The sequence below is a fragment of the Rhinoraja longicauda genome, chromosome 4 (genome assembly GCF_053455715.1).
Source record: "Rhinoraja longicauda isolate Sanriku21f chromosome 4, sRhiLon1.1, whole genome shotgun sequence".
Lineage (NCBI taxonomy): Eukaryota > Metazoa > Chordata > Chondrichthyes > Rajiformes > Arhynchobatidae > Rhinoraja > Rhinoraja longicauda.
This window is the reverse complement of record NC_135956.1, coordinates 59,873,509-59,889,660: the sequence shown is the minus strand read 5'-3', so window position 1 is coordinate 59,889,660 and position 16,152 is coordinate 59,873,509.

The following is a 16,152-nucleotide window of genomic DNA, read 5'->3' as shown; positions in this document are numbered from 1 at the left end:
ATTCTTTCTTTTTTTTTATGCTTCCTCGCAGAACAATAACTGAGATGAAGATGTTTCTCTCAGAGTCACAGCAATAATTCACTGGTAGATTCAATCAGTACTGATTGCATATAAATGTCGCTATAAAGGCTTTTTCTGAATATGTCGCAAATCACAATTTCACAAGTTTTAAACTTGCTTTTTTATCGATTAATAAAACAGTCAATTTTGATCTTCATCAAGGTGAATGATATTGGTGGTTGTTTTGCAGAATGATTTTGTGTTTTAAACACAACTATAGCAGGAGAAATTGGGCTCCTGATCCCTGATTTTTGGGACCTTTGCTGTTTCTCTCAATGCTCAAACTGAGTCCCAGATCCATAATAAAACTGCTGAGAGTAAGTGTGCTGGATGGCATCCAAATAAAAAGGTTTGATTTGATGCTAGTCAGCATTTTCCAACTTCAAACTCTAACATCAGTTTTCTCATATCCTTGCAGAGACAACATGGTAAACAAAATGTGTAAGAAGGAACTGCAGATGCCGGTTTAAACCAAAGATAGACACAAAAAGCTGGAGCAACTCAGCATGACAGGCAGCATCACTGGAGAGAAGGAATGGGTGACATTTCGGGACAAGACCCTTCTTCAGACTGAATGGTCTTGACCTGAAGCGTCACCCATTCCTTCTCTCCAGAGATGCTGCCTGTCATGCTGAGTTACTCCAGCTTTGTGTGTCTATGGTAAACAAAACGACTGAAATTGCTTCAGAGGGATTCTGAAGTTTTGCAAATTCTGCTATTTCCAATTAGGGGTTGGATTAAAGATGCTTATTGCTCCGTTTCTAGTCATCACTTTGGGAAATCAGACCACCGGGGTGGGGTGTATTCCTTCTTTCTGTGTGTAGGCTGTAACTGAAGAGCATATCTTCAATGGTGAGGATTGCACAGATCTGGCCAGGGGAGGCAGAGATATGCTAAGTGATTGCTTAAGAGTTGGTAGACTGGGTGATATTCAAGGACTCAAGGACTGGGTGGCACAGTGACCAGAGAAGCAGGTTTGATCCTGGCTATGAGTGCTGTCTGTATGGAGTTTGTACATTTCCCCTGTAACCGCGCAAACTCCCACACTCGAAAGACGTTCAGGTTTGTAGGTTTGTAGGTTTGTAGATTAATTGACTTTGGTAAAAAATTGTAAAATTGTGCCTAGTGTGTAGGACAGTGCTGGGCCACACTTGAGTTACTGAAAATTGAAGTTGACTTTTGTAAAACCAGACACAGTTCAGGCTTACATTTTAAACATATTGCAAGCTTCGGGAGGAACACAACGGGTTGTGCAGTGTCTGTGGAGGCAAAAGGATAATCAATGTTTCAGGTCGAGACCCTGCATCAGAGCTTGCATCGGAGCAGCACGGTGGCGCAGCGGTGGAGTTGTTGCCTTACAGAGCTTGCAGCATCAGAGACCCGGGTTCGATCCCGACTATGGGTGCCGTCTGTACGGAGTTTGTATATTCTCCCCGTAACCACGTGGGTTTTCTCCGAGATCTTCGGTTTCCTCCCTCACTCCAAAGACGTACAGGTATGTAGGTTAATTGGCTTAGACACAAAAAGCTAGAGGTATTCAGCTGGACAGGCAGCATCTCTGGAGAGAAGGAATGGGTGATGTTTCAGTTTGAGACCCTTCCTCAAACTAGGTTAATTGGCTGTGTAAATTGTCCCTAGTGTGTGTAGGATAATGTTAATGTGCAGGGATCGCTGGTTGGCATGGACTCGGTGTGCCGAAGGGCCTGTTTCCACGCTTTATCTCTAAATTATACTAACAATGTAGAGAGGAAATAGATAGCAGAAAGAGGTGAGAGAGAAGGATGAAGTAGGAACTGGTGGGCAATAAGTGAGAAGAGAATGATGGGTAGATAGCATCACTTGGAGAATAGATGCCAGATCAGGCCAAATGCAAACTAAACGAAAGATACTTCATATACCACAAGGGTTGTGTACAAACTAATGACGTGAACATTGAATTTTCCAATTTGAAGTAACCGGTGTGCTTATTTCTCTCTCCTTCGGATCCATCCAGGCTCCTTTCACCCCCTCCCCTCAATCTAGTTCCATCTGCTATGACCCATACACTTCACATAACAGGTCTCCTATTCCCTCCCCCCATGGTTCGATCCACCTATCGTTCCTCCCTTATCTGGTTCCACTTACCATCTTACCTGATTTATCACATTTCAGCATCTGCAGCCTCTTGTGACTCCACTTATGATCTTTCAGCCTCTGTCTCTATCTCCTCCCATCCCTCCCTCCATCTTGGTCCATCTGCCCCTTTCTTTTATCTCTCCTTATCTGTCTCTACCTATCAACCACAAGGTGCTAACTCTCAATTCCACCCCTCCCCCTCCCTGAAAAGTAAATTATCTGTTCACATTCACAGGCACTACATGTCCAGAGTTCCTCCCAGATTATTTTTTGCTCTACAACATTTGCATTTTCTTACATCTCCGATTTTCAAGAAAAGTCCTCAGAAGGCTTGGCTTTACAATTAAATTAGATGTATTTTTCCCTTACTCTACTTTAACTAAGTATAAACAAGTACTCACTCTTGGGGAATTCCAGCTCTCCTCTTGAAAACTGGAGAATGTTCTTCATTGTTAAGCTCTTTGCCTCTCAACCCAAACCTCTTGCATACTTAATTCCAAAATATGAGATTGATAAGAGTCACAGCACTGTGGCGTAGCGATAGAGTGCTGCCTTACCATGCTTGCAGCCTCAGAGACGTGGGTTTGGTCCCGACTACGGGTGCTGTCTTTATGGAGTTTGTTGGTTCTCCCCGTGACCACTCCGAGATTTACTCCGAGAACTTTGGTTTTCTCCTACGCTCAAAAGTTGTACAGGTTTGTAGGTTAATTGGCTTGAGTTTGTATACTTGGTATAAGTGTAAATTGTTCCTAGTATGTGTACGTTAGCGTTGATGTTCGGGATCGCTGGTCAGTGCAGAGTCGGTGGGCTGAAGGTCCTGTTTCCGCGCTGTATCTCTAAACTAAACTAAACTAAAAAAAAGTCAGTGCAGATGTATTGGAAGCAAACGCAGTGGGATGGGGATGTGTCGAAGATGCACACTGATAGCGAGTCTCTGGTAATTGTGCATCAATTACTTATGTATGAGGATGCCGGTTATGTCACTTAAACCCCAAGCCTGCAGGTCTGATGCCATCTTCAACATCACATTACTATCTTACCAGAAAACCTTTCACCCTCTTGCTTACCAAGAACCTATCCAGTGAAAAATATTCAAATACAGTGAAATTATTTTCCTTTGAGGTGGAGAATTCCAAACACTCCTCATCCACTGAGAGAACTTCTGCTCAATTTTTCTTCATTAGACATCATACCCATTCCACGTATCAAACTCTTAAACATTTTCTGATCTTATCCCACTGCAATAACATCCTTCCTTAGATTTGGAGATAGATATTCCTTAGATATATGGAAATAATATGCACAGTACTCCAGCTGCGATTTCACCAGTGCCCTGAACATCTGAAGCATTAGTGTCTACTTTGGCATTTAAATCCCCGACTAATTAATGTGGAATTCTCCGCCTCAGAGGGCAGTGGAGGCCAATTCTCTGAATACATTCAAGAGAGAGCTAGATAGAGCTCTTAAGGATAGCGGAGTCAGGGGGTATGGGGAGAAAGCAGGAACGGGGTACTGATTGAGAATGATCAGCCATGATCACATTGAATGGCGGTGCTGGCTCAAAGGGCCGAATTGCCTCTTCCTGCACCTATTGTCTATTGTCTATTGATCAAGGGTCAAGCGTATTTTATTGCCATGTCCTGAAATGGAACAATGAAATTCTAACTCGCAGCAGCATAACAGATGTGAACATAGTATGGAGCAGACACTATAATAAACAACATAAAGTAGTTCAATATACACCGATGAGCCAAAACATTATGACCACCTGCCTAATATGATGTTGGATCTCCATGTGTCGCCAAAACAGCGCCGACCTGCCGAGGCATGGACTCAACAAGACCCCTGAAAGTGTCCTGTGATATCTGACACCAAAACATTAACAGCAGATCCTTCAAGTCTTGTAAGTTACGAGGTGGAGGTGCTGTGGATCGCACTTGTCGATCCAGCACATCCCACAGATGCTCAATCGGATTGAGATCAGGAGAATTTGGCGGCCAGGGCAATACAGTGAACACTTCATCATGTTCCTCAAACCATTCCTGAACAATGTGTGCAGTTTGGCAGGGCGCATTATCCTGCTGAAAGAGGCCACTGCCATCAGGGAATACCATTGCCATGAAGGGGTGTACCTGGTCTGCAACGATGTTTAGGTAGGTGACACGTGTCAAATTGACATCCATATGAATGGCTGGACCTAGGGTTTCCCAGCAGAACATTGCCCAGAGCATCACACTCCCTCCACCGGCTTGTCGTCTTTCCACAGTGCATCCTGGTGCCATCACTTCCCCAGGTAAACGGCGCACAAGTACTTGGCCATCCACGTGATCTAAAAGAAAACGGGACACATCGGACCAGATGACCTTTTTCAACTGCTCCAAGGTACAGTTCCGATGCCTGCGTGCCTAATGTATGCGCTTTTGACGGTGGACAAGGGTCATCATGAGGACTCTGACCGGTCTGTGGCTAAGCAGCCCCATATGCAACAAGGTGCGATACACTGTGTATTGTAACACATTCCTAGTATGACTACCATTAAAATTTTCTGAGACTTGTGCCACAATAGATTTTCTGTCGGTTCGGACCAGACGGGATAGCCTTCGTTGCCCTCGCAAATCGATGAGCATTGAGCGCCCAACACCCTGTCGCCGGTTTGTGGTTTGTCTCTCCTCGGACCACTGTCGGTAGGTACTCACCACTGCTGATCGGGAGCACCCCACAAGCCTTGCCGTTTCAGAGATGCTCTGACCTAGTCGTCTGGGCATAACAATTTGGCCCTTGTTACAGTCATTCAGGTCTTTAGTCCTGCCCATTTCCCCTGCATCCAACACATCAACTTCAAGAATTGACTGTTTACTTGCTGCCTAATATATCCCACCCCTTGACAGGTGCCATTGTAACAAGATAACCAATGTTATTCACTTCACCTGTCAGTGGTCATAATGTTTTGACTCATCGGTGTGTAAAAAAAAAAAAACAATTTAGTGCAAAGACATAAACAATGGCTCCAATTCCCTAGTGCAATTTAGCAGTTTGTAATCAATGCAACCAAGACACTTTTAGAAAAACACTTATATAGAACAAGGCATAGGTGGGTATAAACCTAATGCTGGCAACTGGAATCAATGTAGATGAGTAAAAAGTTTGCATGTTTGAGAAAAAAAATGCAATGCAGGAAAGGGCACTGCACAGAAGGGCTGAAGATTAAATCTATTTAAAGCAGCTGTTAATTTACTCTACATTTTATAAGCCTCCAAATGGTGAGAAAGACACATCAGATTTGTGAAGAAATTCATAAAAGGTAACAAAAAAATGGGGGTTATGATAGTGGAAAACTTTAAACAAACTGAACAGAAAGGTGAAATGAGGGCACAGCAAGAAGCAAACACATTTCTGAAGTATGATTAGGTGATTTATTTAATGAGGACGGGTGTTTTGCTGGATTCAGGCCAGAGAAAGGAAATGATCAGAAAGAGAATGTCATGGGCGGGGAACATCTTATGATTGATGATCACAGCATTTAAATTATTTACGAAGAAGAGCAAAGGAATGTCAGGAGAGAAATAATCTGGAGATGGGCAGCATTCAGAGAATTGAAGATGAACTTAGTCTAAGATTTACAGGTAGAAATATAGTGGATGAATGCACAATGAGAGAGTCATTGGGGTATTTTAATATATTTTCACAAGAGAGTAAGGGACAGTAATCAAATTCAAAGCTTCTGAATGAGAGGAGATAGAGAATAAGATGGAGCTGATAAATGGGAGGAAATGATGGAATTTGACTTGATGTTGCAGAGAATAATGAGGCTGGATATAAAGCAGTATATGAGTGAGAAAAAAAATAATAAGGGCAAAGAAGCAATATGGGTTATGATCAATGGCTAAGATAAAAGGAATCAAATGGTCTTTGATAGGCACTGTCATGTTTAGAAGATGTTCAGTGGGCAGTGGTGCAGATCAACGGTTGAAATCCTAATGACCATAACTTTGCGTTTGAATATACCAAGGAAGAGGATTTTGAGCAAGCTACAATGCATGAAGAGTTTGTCATGTGTGGGAAGGAACTGTAGATGCTGGTTTAAACTGAGGATAGACACAAAAAGCCGGAGTAACTCAGCGGGACAGGCAGCAACTCTGGAGAGAAGGAATCAAGACCTGAAGAAGGTTCTGAAGATGTTGTAATGATACACAATCCAATTAAAATAGTCAAAGAACAAAAAGTAAGAAGAGGATAACGAGTGACCCAAACCATCTGGAAGCCAAGACTGTTGGTGAATCAAATATAGCACACAATGGAGTCATAACGTCACAGGTTTGTAGGGTATGCTAGATTTAGACATATCTTGTCTAAATCTAAAAAAAGAAACAACGCGCTGGAAGAACTTAGTGCATTAGGCCATATTTCTGGATGGAAATGGACAAACAACATTTTGGTTCGGAACCCTTCACCATTTTGGTTTTTGATCAACTCAGCGTAAGTTTATTTTATCAGATTAAAAGCAAAGCATAAGCAGTGGGCCAGGCACAGACAAATGGGAATAGCTTGGATGGGGCACATTAGTTGCCAAGGTTGAGTTGGGTCAAAGGGTTTGTTTCTGCACTGATGGACTCTACGACTCTATGAATGTAAGAAAGAAAGACTAAAAGGTAAAGGCTCCTTTCTACCATGTCTCCGTTTTTTGGTATTCCTGTCTTCAATTAGCTTGAGGTGAGACTGCTATCTACCATGTCACCCAGAAGAAATGAAGCCATTTTACATTCTTTCTACATGCTGGTCCTAAGTGGGAATGGGAATCCAGAGGTGTGATTTTGAGGTAGAATTTTTTTTTAAATGAAGCAAATGGCTTGCATCTTCTCAAGTGTCATTTTTAATCAGTGCACACTTGCAAATCTATTTACGACAGAGCCTGGTTTATACTTTACTGACATTAACATTTAAATTTAGATTTAAACTCAACAGGGGAAAAAGAATTGTGCAATAAAGTCTTTCTTACCAACATTAACAGGTAATAAATGCTCATGGAAGAGAAATGTAAGCTGTAAATCACCATTCCCTTCACTGAACCCGTGTGCTGTACATAAACAAAATAAGCAAAGTTGTGTGCGGACTTCAAGTAATAATTTAAATTACCATGAGATTTTTACATTTTTAAATTTGCTGAATGTGCAATGCTTCAAGTAGATATTGTTTTCAAATCTTTCAGTTCTTAATGAACAATTTATTTGTTCTCTAATTTATCCGAGGCAAATGCATCGAAAGCAAAGTATGAAGACATCTAGTGGTGGACAACTAGCATAGCAGAACATTATTCACCATATGACTCGTGCAGCGAATTCATGGATGATTTTTCAAGGAGGACGATGAAACTCTACATGAAGAAGTGGTAAATGAGCTCTGGCCAGTGTAACCATGCGATTGTATTTCATCAGCTGATTATTGCACAAACAAGTGTCAGCCTTTTGTCACACTTGGTTGTTTGCAAAAGAAAATCATACAGTTGTATAATTAGTAGCTGATCACATCAACAGCAATTTAAATCCTGACAATCATAAGTCTGCTAAAAATATTTTAATGTGGAAACAGAATTTATTGAGTAAAATTGATTCAGTGCTGGTAATGATGGAAGGGGGTTATCCAGAGAGATGTGATGTAGGCCTTTCAGCCCCCCCCACCCCCGAGTCTGCACTGGACAGTGTTACAATTTACAATATTTTCCAAAGTCAAATAACCTACAAACCTGTATGTCTTAGAAGCATGGGATGAAACCGGAGCACCTGGAGAAAACCCACCTGGTCACAGGAAGAACGTCCAAACTCTGTACAGACAGCCCCATAGTCAGGATTGAACCCAGGTCTCTGCCCTATTAGGCAGCAAGTCTACCGCTGTGCCACTGTGCTGCCTCATTCACTTAACTTAATCCTATACGTCCTAGCAAGTGACATGGAAAGCAATCCGAGATTACAGCTATAGAGGTTCTGCTTTTTAATTTGATACTTAGCTCCCTCATTTAAAAATGCAGGACTTGTACCTCATTTTATCCATGCTGTTAGTACTAAAATGGAGGTCAGTGGCTTCCTGCCATAGTACTGTGTGAGGTCTCCCAAGGGACTTAGGCTTGCAGCTGATTGGCAAGACTCAAGCCCTGTACTGGAAAGGTTCTCTCCCAGAGTGACTAGCCAGCTACACTCACAGAAGGCCTTTGACAGCTCAGCCCTCCAGCTTACCAGCTGTCATGGTTATCTGTCTTTGACATTCACAAACATTGTAAATCATTCAACTCCTATTAAAAAATAAAAACAATGCAAGAAATTTAAATTCATTCAATGAAGCGTTGAAAGCTAAAACTAAAATCACACACAGATCTTAATCTTAATTAGGTCTTAGTTTAGTTTATTGTCACATGTACCAAGGTGCAGTGAAAAGCTTTTGTTGCATGCCAACCAGTGAGCGGAAAGACAATGCATTATTACAATCGAGCCACCCACAGTGTAGATACCTGATAAAGGGAATAACGTGAATAACATTTAGTGCAAGATACTTCCAAATCAAAGAGAGTCCGTGGGTCACCAATGAGGACCTGTGAGTTACCTCAGGTACCTGAGGGTCTGTGGGTTACCTTAGGACTGCTCTCTAGTTATTCATAGGATGGTTCAGTTGCCTGAAAACGTGGGAAGAAACTGTCCCTGAATCTGGAGGTGTGCATTGTCACACTTCTATAACTTTTGCCCGATGGGAGAGGGGAGAAGAGCAAGTGATTGGGGTGCAACTCATCCTTGGTTATGCTGGTTGCCTTGCCAAGGCAGCAAGAGGTGCAAATGGAGTCAATGGCAGGAAGGTTGGTTTGTGTGATGGTCTGGGCGGCGTCTACAATTCTCTGCAATTTCTTGTAGTCTTAGATGGAGCTGTTCCCAAAACATACTGTGATGCATCCTGATAAAATGCTTTTTACGGCAGATCTGTAGAAGTTGGTGAGAGTTGTTTGGGACATGCCAAATTTCCTAAGCCTTCTAAGGAAGTAGAGACGTTTGCGTGCTTTCTTGGTCATTACTTCAATAAGGTCCATGACAAGTTGTTGGTGATGACACGATGATAGTGAACCGAATGACAAACAATTGCAAGACAGAACGCAGGCAGGAGATAAAGAATTTAATAACATGATGTTAGGACAACAACCTATTCCTCAATGTCAGCAAGATGAAAGAACTGGTTATCGAATTTAGAAAGCATGGTGGAGTGGATGCCCCAACCATTATCAATAATGCCGAAGTGGTAATGGCTGGGAGCTTCAAGTTCCTTGGCGTAAATATTACCAACATTCTGTCATGCACCAATCACATTGAAGCACACCAATGCCACTACTTCATCAGAAGAATGCGGAAATGAGCAAATTTGGCATATCTCCAATGACACTTACAAACTTTCACAGATGCTTCACACAAACCATACCAACAGTCTGCATTCTATAATGCCTCTGTGGAACCTTAGTTTGGGAACACTGCAAGACTGCAGAAATTGTAGAGAGATTTGGATGTAGTCCAGTCCGTTGTGTAGATGTGAGCCTTACCATTAACTCCATCTGCACGGTATGCTGTCTCAGGAACGTAGCCAACAGGTTGTTGGTCCAAACTTCAATTTGGGGCAAAATGTTTTGTTTCATTTTGAATTTCCCTAAGGAAACAAAAACTCAGGGGAGGCACAGTGGCACAGCAGTGGAGTTGCTGCCTCACAGTGCTTGCAGCGGCGGAGGCCCGGGTTCGATCCCAACTGGGGGAGGTTTTGTACGGAATTTGTACCTTCTCCATGTGACCTCATGGGCTTTCTCCCAGAGCTTCGGTTTCCTCCCACACTCCAAAGATGCACAGGTTTGTAGGTTAATTGGCTTGGTATAAGTGTAAATTGTCCCTAGTGTGTGTAGGATAGTGTAATGTGCGGAGATTTCTGGTTGGTGCGGACTTGGTGGGCTGAAGGGCTTGTTTCCTCACTATATCTCAAAACTAAACTCTTACTGCTTCTTCATCTTGCTCCCAATGTAATTTACAAGCTTCAAATTCCTTTATAAGTATGGTTATTTTATTAATTTTGATGATCGCTATGCTTGTTTCATTTACAGCATGGATATTACAGAAGAACAAATTACCAATGTAGATTGCAAGGAAAGATAAGTAGGCAAAAGAGGAAGAAATAATGATTATTAGATATTAATTATACTATTAATAACAGATGGTTTAGCAAAAAAATCTCTACATTAGAGGATTTACTCTCGAAAGTCTGCGTGAGCATCTGTAGGAATCAGTTGTTTGCTTGCCATATGTTCACTGAGCACACAAAGCATTAGTCTGTAAATATGCTCTGTCCCACACTGTATTTTGCAGTGATCTGGGGAAGGAAGCCAGCTTTAGAGGCTTAATATGCTGGCCACCTTTTATTGAAAATATGGCCAATATTGATGCAAATAAATTTTTAACCACAATGACATTGGTGCGCTTGCAGTAAATTTGAATAAATGTTCAGCAATATCTTCCAACAGTGCACACATGATATACAAAAAAACATTTATGTATAAACCTTACTTAGCTGGTTAAATGTAGATGAGGATGGAGTGAGGAAGGGGAAAAAGGGCACCTCCAGTGTAAGGAATCGTTTTAGGTGGAAGAATATTTTATTATTATTATTATTATTATTATTATTATTATTATTATTATTATTATTATTATTATTATTATTATTATTATTATTATTATTATTATTATTATTATTATTATTATTATTATTATTATTCCAAGCAGTATTATTCCAAACATTATTATTATTATTATTAGTATTATTAGTATTATTAGTATTATTATTAGTATTATTATTATTATTATTATTATTATTATTCCAAACAGAATTATTATTATTGTTATTAGTATTATTATTATTATTCCAAACAGAATTATACATCCCACTGGTTGATAGATTACATTAAATTGAAGCCACAAGATGAGCATTGTGATCCTCTTATGGCTAAGAGATTAATCTCTCTAGCCATCAACCCAGAATACTGATCTAGAAGGGCAGTGGGTGGGTCCTTAGGTTTAGAAATACATCCGTCCAAAGAGAAAATACATTTCTTGGAGAAGCAAAACAATGCAGGAGGAAGGACTCGGGAAAACACAGGTCAATGATATAAGATACCCAGCACACCAATCCGAAATCTGAAATTATAAAGAAAGAGAACATTGAAAAATTAGTTGAGTGTGAGTAATTCAGAGTTATCAGTTTGTCAGAAAAACCTAAAGGGCACATTATTATCCTTAAGGGAAGGAAACTTGCTGGGTTCAGTGACAGTAGGTTAAATGTGACTCAAGTTATAAACCAATGTGGTTGACTCTACACTGCCCTCTGAAGGGTAAGGCAGGCAATTGTAGCAAATTATGAAGAAGAATTTTCTACCACTTTAAGTGACTTGATTTCTTTGTCAGTATCAGTCGTCCATCTGTGAAACTGGCTCAGCTGGTTTGCTTTCTTGTCCTTTGGAAAACTTGAAATGTTAACTCTGTTTCTCTTCCCACAGATGTCTCATGACCTGCTGAGATTTTCTAGCATTTTCTGTTATTCTTTTATATTTCCAGCATCTGCAGCATTTTTGTTGTTGTTTTTCTTCTGTTACAAAGAATTAAATGCTTTGATTTTACGACCGTCCACACTCTGTTTCCAGCTGTTCAAGAACACTGACAATCAGATCTTTAAGAAATCTAAGATAAGAGGCAGCTTTGCTAGCATTAACTCGGGACGGAGTTTTAAATGAATTTTAAAGAAGGAGCTGGAAGTGAAAGCCATGATTGAAGTAAAGTAAGTTATCCTTGCTGATGAAAGTATTGTGATGTATGCCAAAAATAACTTGGTGTTTAAATCATTCATGTAACTTCTCGTAATCAAGTAATAATCATAAATTGTATGCTTCCATTTGGACTTTCAAGCAATCTGAACATGTTTGGGGATAAGAAAATGATATGTGCAAAAAACCATTACAACTCATGGGGGCAAAATTTCCTCAGTGCACAAATGCATAGTAAAATTATAAACTCACTCTTCATGAACAGGATTATAATTATATTGTGTGCAAACAAAATTAAACTGTATCTACCTCGCTGCAAGAATTACAGTTAACTGCACAAAGATGAGCATTGGGAATGCCAATAAGTGTGGAACCTAAACAAAGGTTTTTGGATCAAGTGATTGCCCCCAAACCTCTCCCTCAGCTACCATTTAGTCAATTATCCACAGTAATATTCGGCTGCAGTGGATTGATAGCAATCTTCAGCTCTGAGACCTGCATGAGAATTCAGCCTGGGCCCATGGGATCCAAATCTCTTTAGTTTTCTGGCCAAGTCGATCCCAAATGGAATGTTTTTTTGACAGAATCATTGTAGTTCCTAAGGTTCATTGGCCCGCAGCCTGAAACTGTTTCTAATTTGGCAATCATACTTAGAAATACCAAAAGGACACTGATAGGGGAAATTAATATTTCACATTCAACGGCTTGAGAGGGGATCTTATCGAAACGTATAAGATTATTAAGGGGTTGGACACGTTAGAGGCAGGAAACATATTCCCAATGTTGGGGGAGTCCAGAACAAGGGGCCACAGTTTAGAACTGAGATGAGGAAAAACTTTTTCAGTCAGAGAGTTGTGAATCTGTGGAATTCTCTGCCTCAGAAGGCAGTGGAGGCCAATTCTCTGAATGCATTCAAGAGAGAGCTAGATAGAGCTCTTAAGGATAGCGGAGTCAGGGGGTATGGGGAGAAGGCAGGAATGGGGTACTGATTGAGAATGATCAGCCATGATCACATTGAATGGCTCGAAGGGCCAAATGGCCTCCTCCTGCACCTATTGTCTATTGTCTATCTTTGGTGGTTAGAATGAAGGCATATTGAGAGTTTCTCCTGTCAATAAATGTGCATTTGCCTGTCAACCAAAGCAACAGAGCTTTGAGTTCCAGTGCCAACGTAATTTCATCCTTAAAACAAGGAAAAATAGTTTGCCAGAATGTTTCAAACTTGGATTCTTTTTTTTCTTGTATACCGGAGGATGAGTGGAGACCTGATAGAAGTAAATAAAATCATGAGAGGCATAGATAGAGGTGACAGTCAAACCTTTTTCCGAGGATGAAAATGTCAAAGACTAGAGAGCATTGCTTTAAGGTGAGAGAGGCAAAGTTTAAAGAAGGGAGTTTGCAGGGCAAGGTTTTTTTAACAGAGCGGTGGGTGCTTGGAACACACTGCCAAGGGGTGATGGTGAAGGCACATATGACAGTGGTGTTTAAGAGACTATTAGATAGAGACATGGAAGTTTAGGGAATGGATGGATATGGATCACATACAGATAGATAATATTAGTTTTATCTTGGCATCATGTTCAGCACAGAAATTGTGGGCTGTCAGGCCAGTTCCTGTGCTGTTCTGTTCTATGTCAATAAGACAAATAATCGATCATCGGCAGAAAACAAAATAGGGAAGCAACAGACTGAATCTTCATATAAAAGTAAGTGGTGCCTCAGGTAAAGCTTATCCTGAGAGACCAAAAGGTTTTTTTATGGAATGAAAGATGGAAATTCCTGCTGTTTTTGGTGAGAGCAATTCAGAGGGAATTCAGAGAATATGAAGATGGACTTTAGCTTTCAGCAGTGGTAGCAAGAGGATGAAAAATGATTGGCTACTTGATTTTCAGATTGATTCAAGTCAATGGAAAAGAAAATCCGTAAGCATAAAACGTGGGACCAATCAACCACCTCCAAAGCTCTACCTTAGCAAAGAACCGCAGTGCTTGAAATGGGTGATTCAAATATTAAAAGCGTCACTTTATACCTGTTGACTGAATTGGATGTTGGAGGTGAATGTTTGTAAGGCTGATCTATGAATTCTGAGATAATTATGTAGAATTCTCAGTCATCACACTTCTTTGTAGCAGCACCATAGAAATCTGAGCTTCATTGACTCTGCATCCAGGATGACCTCACCGTCATCCCCATTTCCAGAACATTGTTTTACTTCTGACATTATAAAGGGAATGAATGTTCGGGCAGCACGCATACAAGGAAGTGAGATGAAGGAGCATGTTATTGATTTGGTAAGAGTTCTCTCAGAGGTGGCACTCACTGCAGTAAAAACATCCCACCCCCTCCTGTCCCCTCTCCTCAATCTTCCCCCCTCCCTTTCCTTGTCTCTCCCTCTCCTCTCCTCTCCTCTCCTCTCCTCTCCTCTCCTCTCCTCTCCTCTCCTCTCCTCTCCTCTCCTCTCCTCTCCTCTCCTCTCCTCTCCTCTCCTCTCCTCTCCTCTCCTCTCCTCTCCTCTCCTCTCCTCTCCTCTCCTCTCCTCTCCTCTCCTCTCCTCTCCTCTCCTCTCCTCTCCTCTCCTCTCCTCTCCTCTCCTCTCCTCTCCTCTCCTCTCCTCTCCTCTCCTCTCCTCTCCTCTCCTCTCCCCTCCCCTCCCCTCCCCTCCCCTCCCCTCCCCTCCCTTCCCTTCCCCTCCCCTCCCCCCCTCCTCTCCTCTCCTCTCCCCTCCTCTCCTCACCCCAGCCCACTTCTCTCATCGGGAGTCTCTGGAGATTTTATACATTACGTTACGATAGAACTTTATTTATCCCAGGAGGGAAATTGCCATTATACTGTCACTATCATGATTTATTTGAGTCTTGTACAAAGTTAGGATACCAGTGTGACAGAGACCTACTCCACTTAAGAAGAAGTGTCTCGACCTGAAAAGTCACCCATTCCTTCTCTCCCGAGATGCTGCCTGTCCCGCTGATTTACTCCAGCATTTTGGGTCTACCTTCGATTTAAACCAGCATCTGCAGGGTTTTTTTCCTACTCCACTTAAGGTGGGCTAAGTCTCTGTTACATAGGGACCCATTACCCAGATATATAGCAGAGACTTCCTTTGCTTTAAGTAAGCTATCGTAACACTGTTATATGATGACAGGAATAGGCAATAAATCAGAAATAAAGCAAAACATATCCCAGCTGTCATGAAATGTCTCAAATTTTACTTCCAATGTGGAATCTCTAAGATCTAAGACAGTGTGGCAATTATCTCTGCCAATTAAACTTCCCAATGGTGAAGGATAAAACTGCCACTGATGTTTTTTGAGAGGAATGTCCTCTTGTTATTTGTTTCTCGGTATTGATGTGTTGCCAGGCTTTTATTTTCACTCCTTCGTCAGATAGGAAGTCATTGTGGAATTTAGCAGTCAACTCAGGACATATGAGCCATTTCCCAAGCAGGTTGTATTTAGCATGTCAGAATTTTATTGCTGCAAGATCATAAACAGGTAATAATTTGTATTGGAATTAAAGCGCTGAATAATCCCCACCCAACACTTTACTTTTATTTTTGGTGTATAATGCAAATGCATGGAAACTAAAAGATAATGGATATACAGAGAGAGAGAGCCAAACTAGAAAACAGCAGAGGCTTAATTCCTCCCATACACCTTATATGGTTCAGTCGCAATCTGTCATTAAATGAATAGGTCACACCATTAGAGGAAAGTTGCATCCTCAAAAAGAAACTTTTTATAAGGGATTCATAAGAATAGTCCAATTATTATTTTCCAGTCAGTTATATATGTACTGCAACTTTTAAAGTTCAGTTAAAGGTTAATGGAAATAATGAAACTAATTAATAAATCCCTGCCAAAATGAGGTTGGGGTTTGTTGTTATAAATGTTACATATTTGTTACATACTTTTACATGTTACATACTTTTCATATTTGTTACTTTTATAACTAACCTCCCCCCACCCCCCTCAGAAAATGTGCAAATGTTGTCGATAAACATTTTGCATTAAGATTAGAACCAGAGTGGCAGATTGTGGCAGATCTCATGTACAGTCAAAAACTGGGGAATGTTCGTTTATCTTCCATCAGAACCAAGGTGCCAGTTGGATTATAGTTCTGTCTCCAATTCTAAAAGAAGTTACATACCCAAAACA